Genomic DNA, 11,006 nt, shown 5'->3' with positions numbered 1-11,006 from the left:
GAAATTCTCATACACAGCTGGGGAGAATGTAAAATGGTACAACCACTTGGAAAGCAGCTTGGCAATTTCTTGAAATATTAAACATATACCTATCAAATGCCAGCTATTCCACTCCTAGCTATTTACCTAAAAGAAATAAAAACCTATGTCCATACAAACACTTGTAGAAGAATATTTGTTATAGGAATGCTCAGGTGGCTCAATCAGTTGGGCATCTACCTTCGGCTCGGGTAATGATCTCAAGGTCCTGGGACTGAGCCCGAGTCAGGCTTCCCGCTCAGCAGGAAGTGTGCTTCTCTCTCTCCCTCTGCCACTCCCTGTACTTGTGCTCTCTCACTCTCTTTCAAATAAATAAATAGGGCCTTTAAAAAAAAATAGTATTTGTTATAGACAAAAACTGGAAACAACCAGAATGTCTACTGATGGGTAAATGGATATGGAAATTGTGGCATACCCACACAAAGGATACTACTCAGCAATAAAAAAAAAAAATTTATGAACTATTGAGTTGCACAACATAGGTAAATCTCAAAATAATTACGCTGAGTAAAAAAAGTCACAGAGGGCATACAGTTTTACTTATTTAAAATTGTAGAGAATGCAAACTAGGCCAGAAAACGGATCAATGTCTTCCTATGGATACGGGAGAGAGGGGTTACCAGAACAACAGGGTTTACAAAGGAGTACGCAGACACTTGTAGTGATGCATATGTTTATCATATGATGATTGTTTTGATGGGTATATACATATGTCAGATTACCAAACTGTACACTTTAAGTAAATGCAATGTATGTCAATTGCACTATAATAATGCTATGAAAATTTTAAAACTGGTCTCAGGGCGCCTGGGTGGCTCAGTCGTTAAGCATCTGCCTTCAGCCCAGGTCATGAGGACAGCCCAGGTCCTAGGATCGAGTCCCACATCCAGCTCCCTGCTCGGTGGAAAGCCTGCTTCTCCCTCTCCCACTCCCCCTGCTTCTGTTCCCTCTCTCCCTGTGTCTCTCTCTGTCAAATAAAAATTTATTTGAGAGAGAGTGCATGTGCATAATATATTTCATGTTATTTGTTCCTCACATAACTATTATAATGAGGCTTTGGTATTAATATTTGACCACTGGTTTTTCAGACTGTGTTCAGTGAATACTAGGGATACTCACAGAACCATCTAAGGTATCCTTAGTGGGTATGGGATTGGAGATAGAGGGAAAGTGATAAAGATTCTGAATGGGCAAGGCTTCAGCCTCCCAACTCAGGCAGCTTGTTTTGTAGACTTAAGGACTCTTGGGAAAGAAGTGTGAAAATCATCTAAGTTTTCCAAAAGCCACACTCAAAGGCTAATACATAGTAGTTTGCTGAATAAATGTCTAAATGGATTTTGATTAAATTTAAAATGCCACTTTTACTTCTTTCTGTACTCTTCACGTGGCACATAAACTTTTATTCTGCCATTTGAGTTTCTTGAGATGGGAGTATTAATTTTTGAGAAGAGCTGTTGATTTTATACTACAGAAGGTAACAACTGCAAGGAAGACAAAGAGTAGAAGGATCCTGAGCTCACCTCCCCCAAGGGATACACCAAGGCTGCAACTACTTTTAATGCAAGTCACTCTGAGAACAACCTGAAGACTAGCAGAACAGCTTTTCCACAGCTAGAGATATAAAGAAAAAAACCACATTCAGAAGGGTAGAAGGGGCAGAGACTCAGGAATCAAAACCCTGGCCCAGCAACCCACAAGCAGGATAGATACCACAGGAATGGAGGTCCTCTCCAAGGAGGGAGGGGAATCAAGCCCTACATCGGTACCTCTGGATCTGGGGACCTGCACAAAGAAAATAAACCCCCATAAAATCTGCCTCTGAAAATTAGCAGGGCTTATCTTAACGCCAAGAGAGCCAGAAGGCTGTAAGAAACCAAGACTACGCAGGGTCAGAGCACTATATCACTTGGTCTGAGATCCAACATAGAGGCAAGCTGTTTGAAAAGCAAATGGTTATACATGGGTTTATATGTGAAGGAAATTTACTGATTTTAGGGTGTATGCTAAAGGGTCAGGGAAATGCTGGTGGGCACCATTTTTCCTGCCGCCTTTTAGCTTAGCTGGCCAGATGCTTGTGGGAGCCAGTTCTGACACTCTCCATCTGTCCTGATAATACCACTTTCTCTATGCCAGCGTTCCCCAGCAGACCTGCCCATCCCAATCGGCACCACAACTGCAAACACTATTTTGTTCTGAAGATTTTACTGGGGTAATCTCTACACTCGATCAAGACTCACATGCTCCACTGTCTGAGCCAGCCAGGCACCCCAGCAGCCTCAGTTTTGAACAGTGTTTCCCCAAAGCAACTTTCATCCCACCACACATGGTGGGCAGCCCCAGCCCAGGCCAGTACACCTCCAGAGCAACTCTTGCCCCAGGAAGTGGGTGTGCTAGCCTCACCCATTAGCATGCCCCAGCAGTTGTGGCTAAAACTTAGCCAGCTATGCTGGGAGCTGACCCCATCCACCAGTACACCCACGACAGTCAGATCTCTTAGCTAGCTGCTCAGGGGTCCAGCCCTGCCCACCAGTATGCCCACAGTAATCACGGCTAATCACTGTAACCAGCTATGCTAGAGGCCAGATCTGCCCACAACAGGAAGGTTGCATGCAGGCAGGGGATATCGTTGGGAGTACTTGGTTCTGGTGACACAGAGGACTGTGTGACTTGGCCCCAAGGGACACCTTCTACATAAGGCCATTACTTTCAACATCAGGAGACATAGCTGACCTACTTAATATAGAGAAACAACACAGAGTCAGGAGACAGAAGAATATATTCCAAACAAAAGAACAAGACAAAACCTCAGAAAACTATGAAAGAGATAAGGAATCTGATATAGAATACAAGGTAACAGTCATTAAGATGTTAATCAGATTTGAGAGAAGCATACAAGCTCAGTGAGAACTTAGACAGAAAATATAAAAATTGGAGCTGAAGAATACAATAGCTGAGGGATGCCTGGATGGCTCAGTGGTTAAGCTCCTGTCTTTGGCTGAGGTCTTGATTATGGGGTCCTGGGATGGAGCCCCACATCAGGCTCCCTGCTCTGCGGGAAGCCTGCTTCTTCCTCTCCCACTCCCCCTACTTGTGTTCTGTCCCTCACTGTGTCCCTCTTTGTCAAATAAATAAAATCTTAAAAAAAAAAAAGTACAATACATGAAATGAAAAATACACTAGAGAAAATCAACAGCAGATTAGAGAATGCAGAAGAATGGAGCAGTGATCTGGAAGACAGAGTAATGGAAAGCAGCCAAGCCATACATAAAAACAAATTTTAAAAAATTAATAAAGATAGGTCAAGGGACTTCTGGTACAACATCAAGCATACTAACATTCATAGTATAGGAGTCCCAGAAGGAGAAAACGGCAGAAAACTTATTGGGGAAAATAGCTGAAAACCTCCATAAGTTTAAGAGGATGAAAACAGACATCCTGGTCTAGGCTACACAGAGAACCCCAAATAAGGGAGCCCAAGGCAGTCCACCAAGATATATAGTAATTGAAATGTCCAAAATTAAGGATAAAGAGAGAATCTTTAAAGCTGCAAGAGAGGGGCACCTGGGTGGCTCAGTGGGTTAAAGCCTCTGCCTTCAGCTCAGGTCATGATCCCAGGGCCCTGGGACTCAGCCCTGCATCAGACTCTGCTCTGCGGGGAACCTGCTTCCCTCTTTCTGCCTGCCCTCTCTGCCTACTTGTGATCCCTGTCTGTCAAATAAATAAATAAAATCTTAAAAAAAAAAAAAAAAGGCGGCAAAAAAGCCAATAGTTACATACAAGGGAAATCCCATAAGGCTATCACCTAAATTTGTCAGCAAAATGTTTACAAGCCAGAAGGGAGTGACATGATATATGCATGATAAGTGCTCAAAGGAAAATAGCCAAGAATACTGGACAAGGTTATTATTCAGAATTGAAGGCGAGTTGGTTTCCCAGATAGACAAAAGTTAAAGTTAAGCACCACTAAACTAGCCTTATAAGAAATATTAAAGGGAATTCCATAAGCAAAAATGGAAAGGCCATAATTAGAGAAAACTATAAAGGAAAAAATTCCACTTGTAAAACCAAACACATAGTAATGGTAGTAGATCAATTACTTATAAAGAAAGAGCTGGCTATTTGAAAAAATAAAATTGATAAACCTTTAGCCCAGACTCATCAAGAAAAAAAGACAAAGAACAGAGCTTGGATGACTCAGTTGGTTAAGCGTCCAACTCTTGATTTTGGCCCAGGTCACAATCTCAGTGTTGTGAGATGGAGCTCCACATCAGGCTCTGTGCTGGGTGTGGAGCCTGCTTAAGATTCTCTCTCTCCCTTTTCCTCTAAAAAAATAATATGAGAAACAAAGGAGGAGATGTTACAAGTGACACCACAGAAATACAAAGGATTATGAGACTACTATGAAATATTACATGCCAACAAACTGGACAACCTGAAAGAAACAAAATTCCTAAAAACATACAATCTCTGGAGACTGAATCAGGAAGAATTAGATCTGAACAGATGGATTTACTAGTAACAAAATGGAATCTGTAATCAAAAACTCCCAACATTGGGGCACCTGGGTGGCTCAGTGGGTTAAGCCTCTGCCTTCGGCTCAGGTCATGATCTCAGGGTTCTGGGATCGAGTCCCGCATCGGGCTCTCTGCTCAGCAGGGAGCTTGCTTCCCTCTCTCTCTCTCTCTACCTGCCTCTCCATCTACTTGTGATTCCTCTCTGTCAAATAAATAAATAAAACCTTTAAAAAAAAAAAAAAAAAACTCCCAACAAACAGGACCAGACACCTTTAGAGGTGAATTCTACCAAACGTTTAAAGAGCTGATACCTATCCTCAAACTATTCCAAACAAAAAATGGGGTAGGGATGCTTCCAAATTTATTCTGTGAAGCCAGGAAGGATTATCCTGATATCAAAACCAAAAATACTACAAAGAAAAATTACAGATCACTATCCTTGATGAACATAGATGCAAAAATCCTCAACAAAATTCAGCAAACCAAATTTAACAATATGTTAAAAGGATCATTCAACACCTTCAAATAAACCAATATGATAGACCACATTAACAAAATGAAGGATTAAAAATCATATGATCACCTCCAAAAGTGCAGAAAAAGCGCTGGACAAAACTCAACATCTGTTCCTTATAAAACCTCTCTGCAAAGAGGGTTTAGAAAGAATGTACTCCAACATAATAAAGGCCATATAGGACAAATCCATAGCTAACATCATACTCAGTAGTGAAAAGCTTAAAGCATTCCTCTAAAATCAGGAACAAGACAGAGATGACTACTCTCGCCACATTTATTCAACACAATAGTATAAGTCTTAGCCACAGCCATCAGGCAAGAAAAAGAACAGGCATCCCAAGTGGTAAGGAAGAAGTAAAACTTTCACTATTTGCAGATGACATGATACCATAGATGGGAAACCCTAAAGACTACACCAAAAAACTATTAGAACTAATGAATGGATTCAGTAAATTTGCTAAATACAGAACCAATATACAGAAATCTGTTTCATTTCTATACACTAAGAACAAAGTACAAGAAATAGAAATTAAGAAAACAATCCCATTGACAACTGCATCAAAAAAGAATTACCTAGGAGGGCACCTGGGTGGCTCAGTGGCTTAAGACTCTGCCTTCAGCTCAGGTCATCATCTCAGGGTCCTGGGATCAAGCCCTGCATCGGGCTCCCTGCTTAGCGTGCCTCCCCTCCCCCTCTGCGTGCCTCTCTGTCTACTTGTGATCTCTGTCAAATAAATAAATAAAATCTTTAAAAAAAAATCTTTGACCCCGCTTGCTCTAAGATAATTCCCTATCTTCTAACTTGCTATCATGATCAAGCTCTGCATTTTTTCACTTTCCATTCACTCCCTAACATGCTTAAATTTAAATTCTGTCGGGATGCCTGGGTGGCTCGGTCGGTTGGGTCACTGCCTTTGGCTTTGGTCATGGTCCCGGAGTGTGGCTTGGGTCATGGTCCTGGAGTCCTGGGATCGAGTCCCGCACCAGGCTCCTTCGGCCAGGAGCCTGCTTCTCTCTCTGCCTCTGCCTGCCACACTGCCTGCTTGTGCTCTTACAAATAAATAAATAAAATCTTAAAAAAAATTTTTTTTTAAAGATTTTATTTATTTATTTGACAGGCAGAGATTACAAGTAGGCAGAGAGGCAGGCAGAGAGAGAGAGGAGGAAGCAGACTCCCCACTGAGCAAAGAGCCCGACGCGGGGCTCCATCCCAGGACCCTGGGATCATGACCTGAGCCGAAGGCAGAGGCTTTAACCCACTGAGCCACCCAGGCGCCCCTAAAAAAATTTTTTTAATTCTGTCGACACTACCTCAATAAAATTCTGAGTCATCAGGGACAAAATTTAGTTGACAAGTTTCTAATCTTTAGTATATTTAACTTTCTATACCATTTCACACTTGATATTTTGAATAGGTAGTCAAATATATTTTGAATGAATAAATGATAATTGATGGAGGGAAGGGAAAAAGTTGCTCTCAAACTCAAGAGTACCCAAGGAATAATAAATAGCTGTAGTACTCAGAATAATGTCTCCCCCTGATCTTCAACCCCCACAGAAGATGTCTACATCCCAGTTCCTGGAACCTGTGAATATGTTATGTTACACAGCAAGGGGGAATTACGATTGTGGATGGAATTAAGGCAGCTAATCATCTGGCCTTCACATGGGTAGATTTTCCTGGATTATCACAAAGATCTTTATAGGAAAGGAGGCAGGCAAGTGTGTCAGAGTGCCGCGATGGGAGAAAGACTCAACTGGACATTTCTGGCTTTGAAGATGGAAGGGGATCATAAGCCATGGTGTTAGCAGCCTCTAAAAACTGGAAAGGGCAAGAAAAGGGACTGAACCACCAGAAAGGAACAAATCTTATACCTTGATTTTTAGACAAGTAGAACCCATTTCAGACTTCCAACCTCCAATATCTTAGTTATCCAACCTCCAGATATCTTAGTTATCTAAGATAACTGTTGTTTTAAGCCGTTGAATTTATACTAATTTGTTACATCAAGAGTATGACAATAGCCATTTCTAATTTTCCTTTAAAGTATAGTTGAATCTTGTGATTTTTTTTCCTATTGAGTCTGATCTGTTGAGTGGAGGCGTGGAAATAAGAAGGAAACCAGGATCAAATGAGAGTTCCATTAACTATGTCACAGCAACTACTCTCTTGCTGACCTTCATACTATCAGCAGCTTGCTTATACTCTGATATAAATACTAACATCCTACTATCAGAAATTAAAACCCTAATGAAAACTTAACAGGTACATACTTGCTTGAGGAACAAAAGTATAAGGAAAAAAAGAATTGTATTCTTCTTTTCTATTCTGTGAGATTGTAATTCACCCATCCCATACCCTTCAGAAGAAAATCTGAACCCATTACCATGGCATGTTAAGGCCCTCACTATATCTAGCTTTGACTTTGAACTGTTTTGTCTCTTCTCGTCCATTCTTTCCTTGCCCTCCCCCATTCCCCGACTGCCTCCAGCCAAAGTACTTGCCAAACCTGTAGTCTCCAAAACCTACCAGGTCAAGTTCTCTGAGACTTCTTTGTGTTGTTCCCTCTACCTAGGAAGCTTCCTCCTTCTCCCCTGCCCCATCCCCCCCAAGGCCAGCTATGCCTTTCTTTCATTTCTTTAAAGACAACTCTTCCATATAGAAACTTGCCCTGGGCACCCCCAGTTAAATTAAGTACTTAATATTACTCTATGCAGGGGCACCTGGGTAGCTCAGTGGGTTAAGCCTCACCCTTCAGCTCAGGTCATGATCCCTGGATCCTAGGATCAAGTCCCACATCGGGCTCCCTACTCGGCAGGAGCCTGCTTCTCTCCCATCTCATCTCTCTCTGCCTGCCTCTCTGCCTACTTGTGATCTCTCTCTTTCAAATAAATAAATAAAATCTTAAAAAAAAAAGAAAAAGAAAAAGCCTCTGCCTTTGGCTCAGCTCATGATCCCAGGGTCCTGGGATGGAGCCCCATATCGGGCTCTCTGCTCTGCAGAGAGCCTGCTCCCCCCCGCCCCCGCAACCTGTCTGCCTCTCTGCCTACTTAGGATCTCTGTCAAATAAATAAATAAAAATCTTTAAAAAAAAATATTACTCTATGCATGTATCTATGTCATCATATTATGGTGATCCTTAATGGTCTCCTCAAAAGACTTTCATTTATTTATTTATTTATTTGACAGAGAGAAATCACAAGTAGATGGAGAGGCAGGCAGAGAGAGAGAGAGGGAAGCAGGCTCCCTGCTGAGCAGAGAGCCCGATGCGGGACTCAATCCCAGAACCCTGAGATCATGACCTGAGCCGAAGGCAGCAGCTTAACCCACTGAGCCACCCAGGCGCCCCACTCAAAAGACTTTCTTAAAGGTGACATCTGGGGGGTGCCTGGGTGGCTCAGTGGGTTAAGCCTTTGCCTTCAGCTCGGGTCATGATCCCAGGTGCTGGCATCAAGTCCCGCATTGGGCTCCCTGCTCAGCCAGGAGCCTGCTTCCTCCTCTCTTTCTGCCTGACTCTCTGCCTACTTGTGATCTCTGTCTGTCAAATAAATAAATAAAATCTTTAAAAAAAAAAAAAAAGGTGACATCTGGGTCTTTTATCTATGTATCTTCAGCATCTAGCTCAATGCCTTGCATATAACGGGCATTATGTTTTTTAGGAAGATGGGAATAATTATATCAATAGGTTTCTATTACATTAACATTCTTCAGCCTAAACCTTCACTTAGGGAGAAACTTCCAATTGGTCTAGTTAGACCCAAGTATCGCTGACTGACCAACTGTATGAGTCTCTTGGTTTTGCCTCAACCTACATCAAAAGCAGCCCCATATTGTGAATGGATGTTTTTAAAAGCCATAAATAAGGAGGTTTTTGGAAGGCAGAATGCACTATCATATGTGAACAATGCTGTTATAGTGACTATATTTCAAGTTACCAAGTACAGAAATGGTAACCAAGTTGTGTAAAACGAACCACCCCAATTGTGGTAGCCCGAATTCTATGCTCAAGGGATCTTCTGGTGCTTAAGCGAAGAGGGGGGAAAAGAAATCCTCTTCATTCCTCATTTCCTTGAGAATAGTTTTGTCTTTGACATTTTTCTTCCCACTTCTTTCTGCACACCTCTCCTTGTAGTCTCCAATGTCCTTACCTTTTGTCCCCAGTTATAGCCCTGTCCAAGCCAGGAGCAGGCATTTAGCTTTATCCCTAAAATGCTCCAGAGTAATCCCCTTCTCTCCATTACTGCAGAATAGAAAGAAGGAAAATAAGGAAAAGCTAAATTCACAAAAATCTGTAACTATCTAATTATATCTTAAATCTCAGGGGGTTTTGTGGAAAGTATTCTCTGGGAGTTGAATTTCAAGTATTGTAACACGCAAGACTCTCCATTTTTGTCTGGGTCTTTTTGTAAGATGGAGAACCTGTATCATACTGTTCTCTTACCAAATATATATATATGGTAAAGACCAAGCATTAACTTTTGGAATTTAATATGCTTTGATGATGGGGTATCTCTGAAACTGTCACATTCTTAAATACCAAATAAGCCAAATTTGTTAAGGTTTTTTATTTTTATTTTTATTTATTTTTTGTTGTTGTTAAGGTTTTTCAGACGTAGTGAAACGTTTGTTTCATTCTTTTAGTGCCATGTGTTAAAATCGCTACTTTTGTGCAATGAAAAAAACCAACAGGTGCAAAATAGTGTGTATTAAAAATTGGCGCAGTGAGTTAGGCATATGACTCTTGGTTTTGGCTCAGATCATGATCTCAAGGTCCTGAGGTCAAGCCCCACATGGTCTCTGCTATCAGCATGGAGTCTGCTTAAAACTGCCTCTCCCCGCTGCATGCGTGCATGCTCTAATAAATATTTAAGAAAAACTAAAAGTCTAGTGCCTCTATTATGTTACTTAGATAGTATATAGATCAGATCCTTCAGAACCACTATGTACAGCATTCCCATCACTCCTTACAATTCTTTAACAAATAATAGAATTTATTAACTTACTAAAGAATTTTCATATAGAGGGTGCCTGGGTGGCTCAGTGGGTTAAGCCGCTGCCTTCAGCTCACGTCATGATCTCAGGGTCCTGGGATCAAGTTCTGTATCCGGCTCTCTGCTCAGCAGGGAGCCTGCTTCCCTTCCTCTCTGCCTGCCTCTCTGCCTACTTGTGATCTCTATCAAATACATAAATAAAATCTTAAAAAAAAAAAAAAAAAGAATTTTCACATAGATATAAATAATCAAATCCACTATTTGTAAAACAATGATCCATTTCTGGCCTAAATCGCAGTACCTGTTTCCTTTGGATTTTTCTGTATTATTATTGAAGCAACAGATTATATCTATAGTTGGGAAGTAATACTAATTCAAAGTACTTATTTTTTACTTAAGTACTAATAAAGTTAATTTTTATATTGAGATCCACAAAATGGAGGCCACCTCAATGGCCTGGCCCACATGATCACAAATCTAAATGAATATTTACTGGAGCTTACAGAAAACACCTGCCAGGGAAACAGCACACACCAACCACAGTCCTTCAACTCCGCTTTAGCTAGCATACCTTACCCTAGAAAACAGGAACTGTTAGCCTTACAAGGAAATCCCTGGCCTCCTAGCCAATCATGCTGCTACCATCTTACTGCTTCTTATGCTCTGTACAATGGCTCCTTTCCAAAATCCCCTGAATGTTCTGCTGTTTGTTAGGTAGTCTGCTCCCCCAATCCACAGATTGTTAACATTCAATAAAGGACATCAAACTTTTTTTTAATTTTATTTTTTTCTGTTCCCAAATCCATTGTTTGTGCACCACATCCACTGCTCCATGCAGTACCTGCCCTCCACAATACCAACCACCAGGCTCATCCCCCTCACCTGCCCCAATAAAGGACATTGAACTCGTTACTAAATTGGTTTTCTCATCTGACACTATCTAAT

Source organism: Mustela putorius, unplaced genomic scaffold (genome assembly GCF_011764305.1).
Source record: "Mustela putorius furo isolate JIRA1106 unplaced genomic scaffold, ASM1176430v1.1 tig00003871_pilon_pilon_pilon, whole genome shotgun sequence".
Lineage (NCBI taxonomy): Eukaryota > Metazoa > Chordata > Mammalia > Carnivora > Mustelidae > Mustela > Mustela putorius.
Note: the sequence above shows the minus strand (reverse complement) of the source record.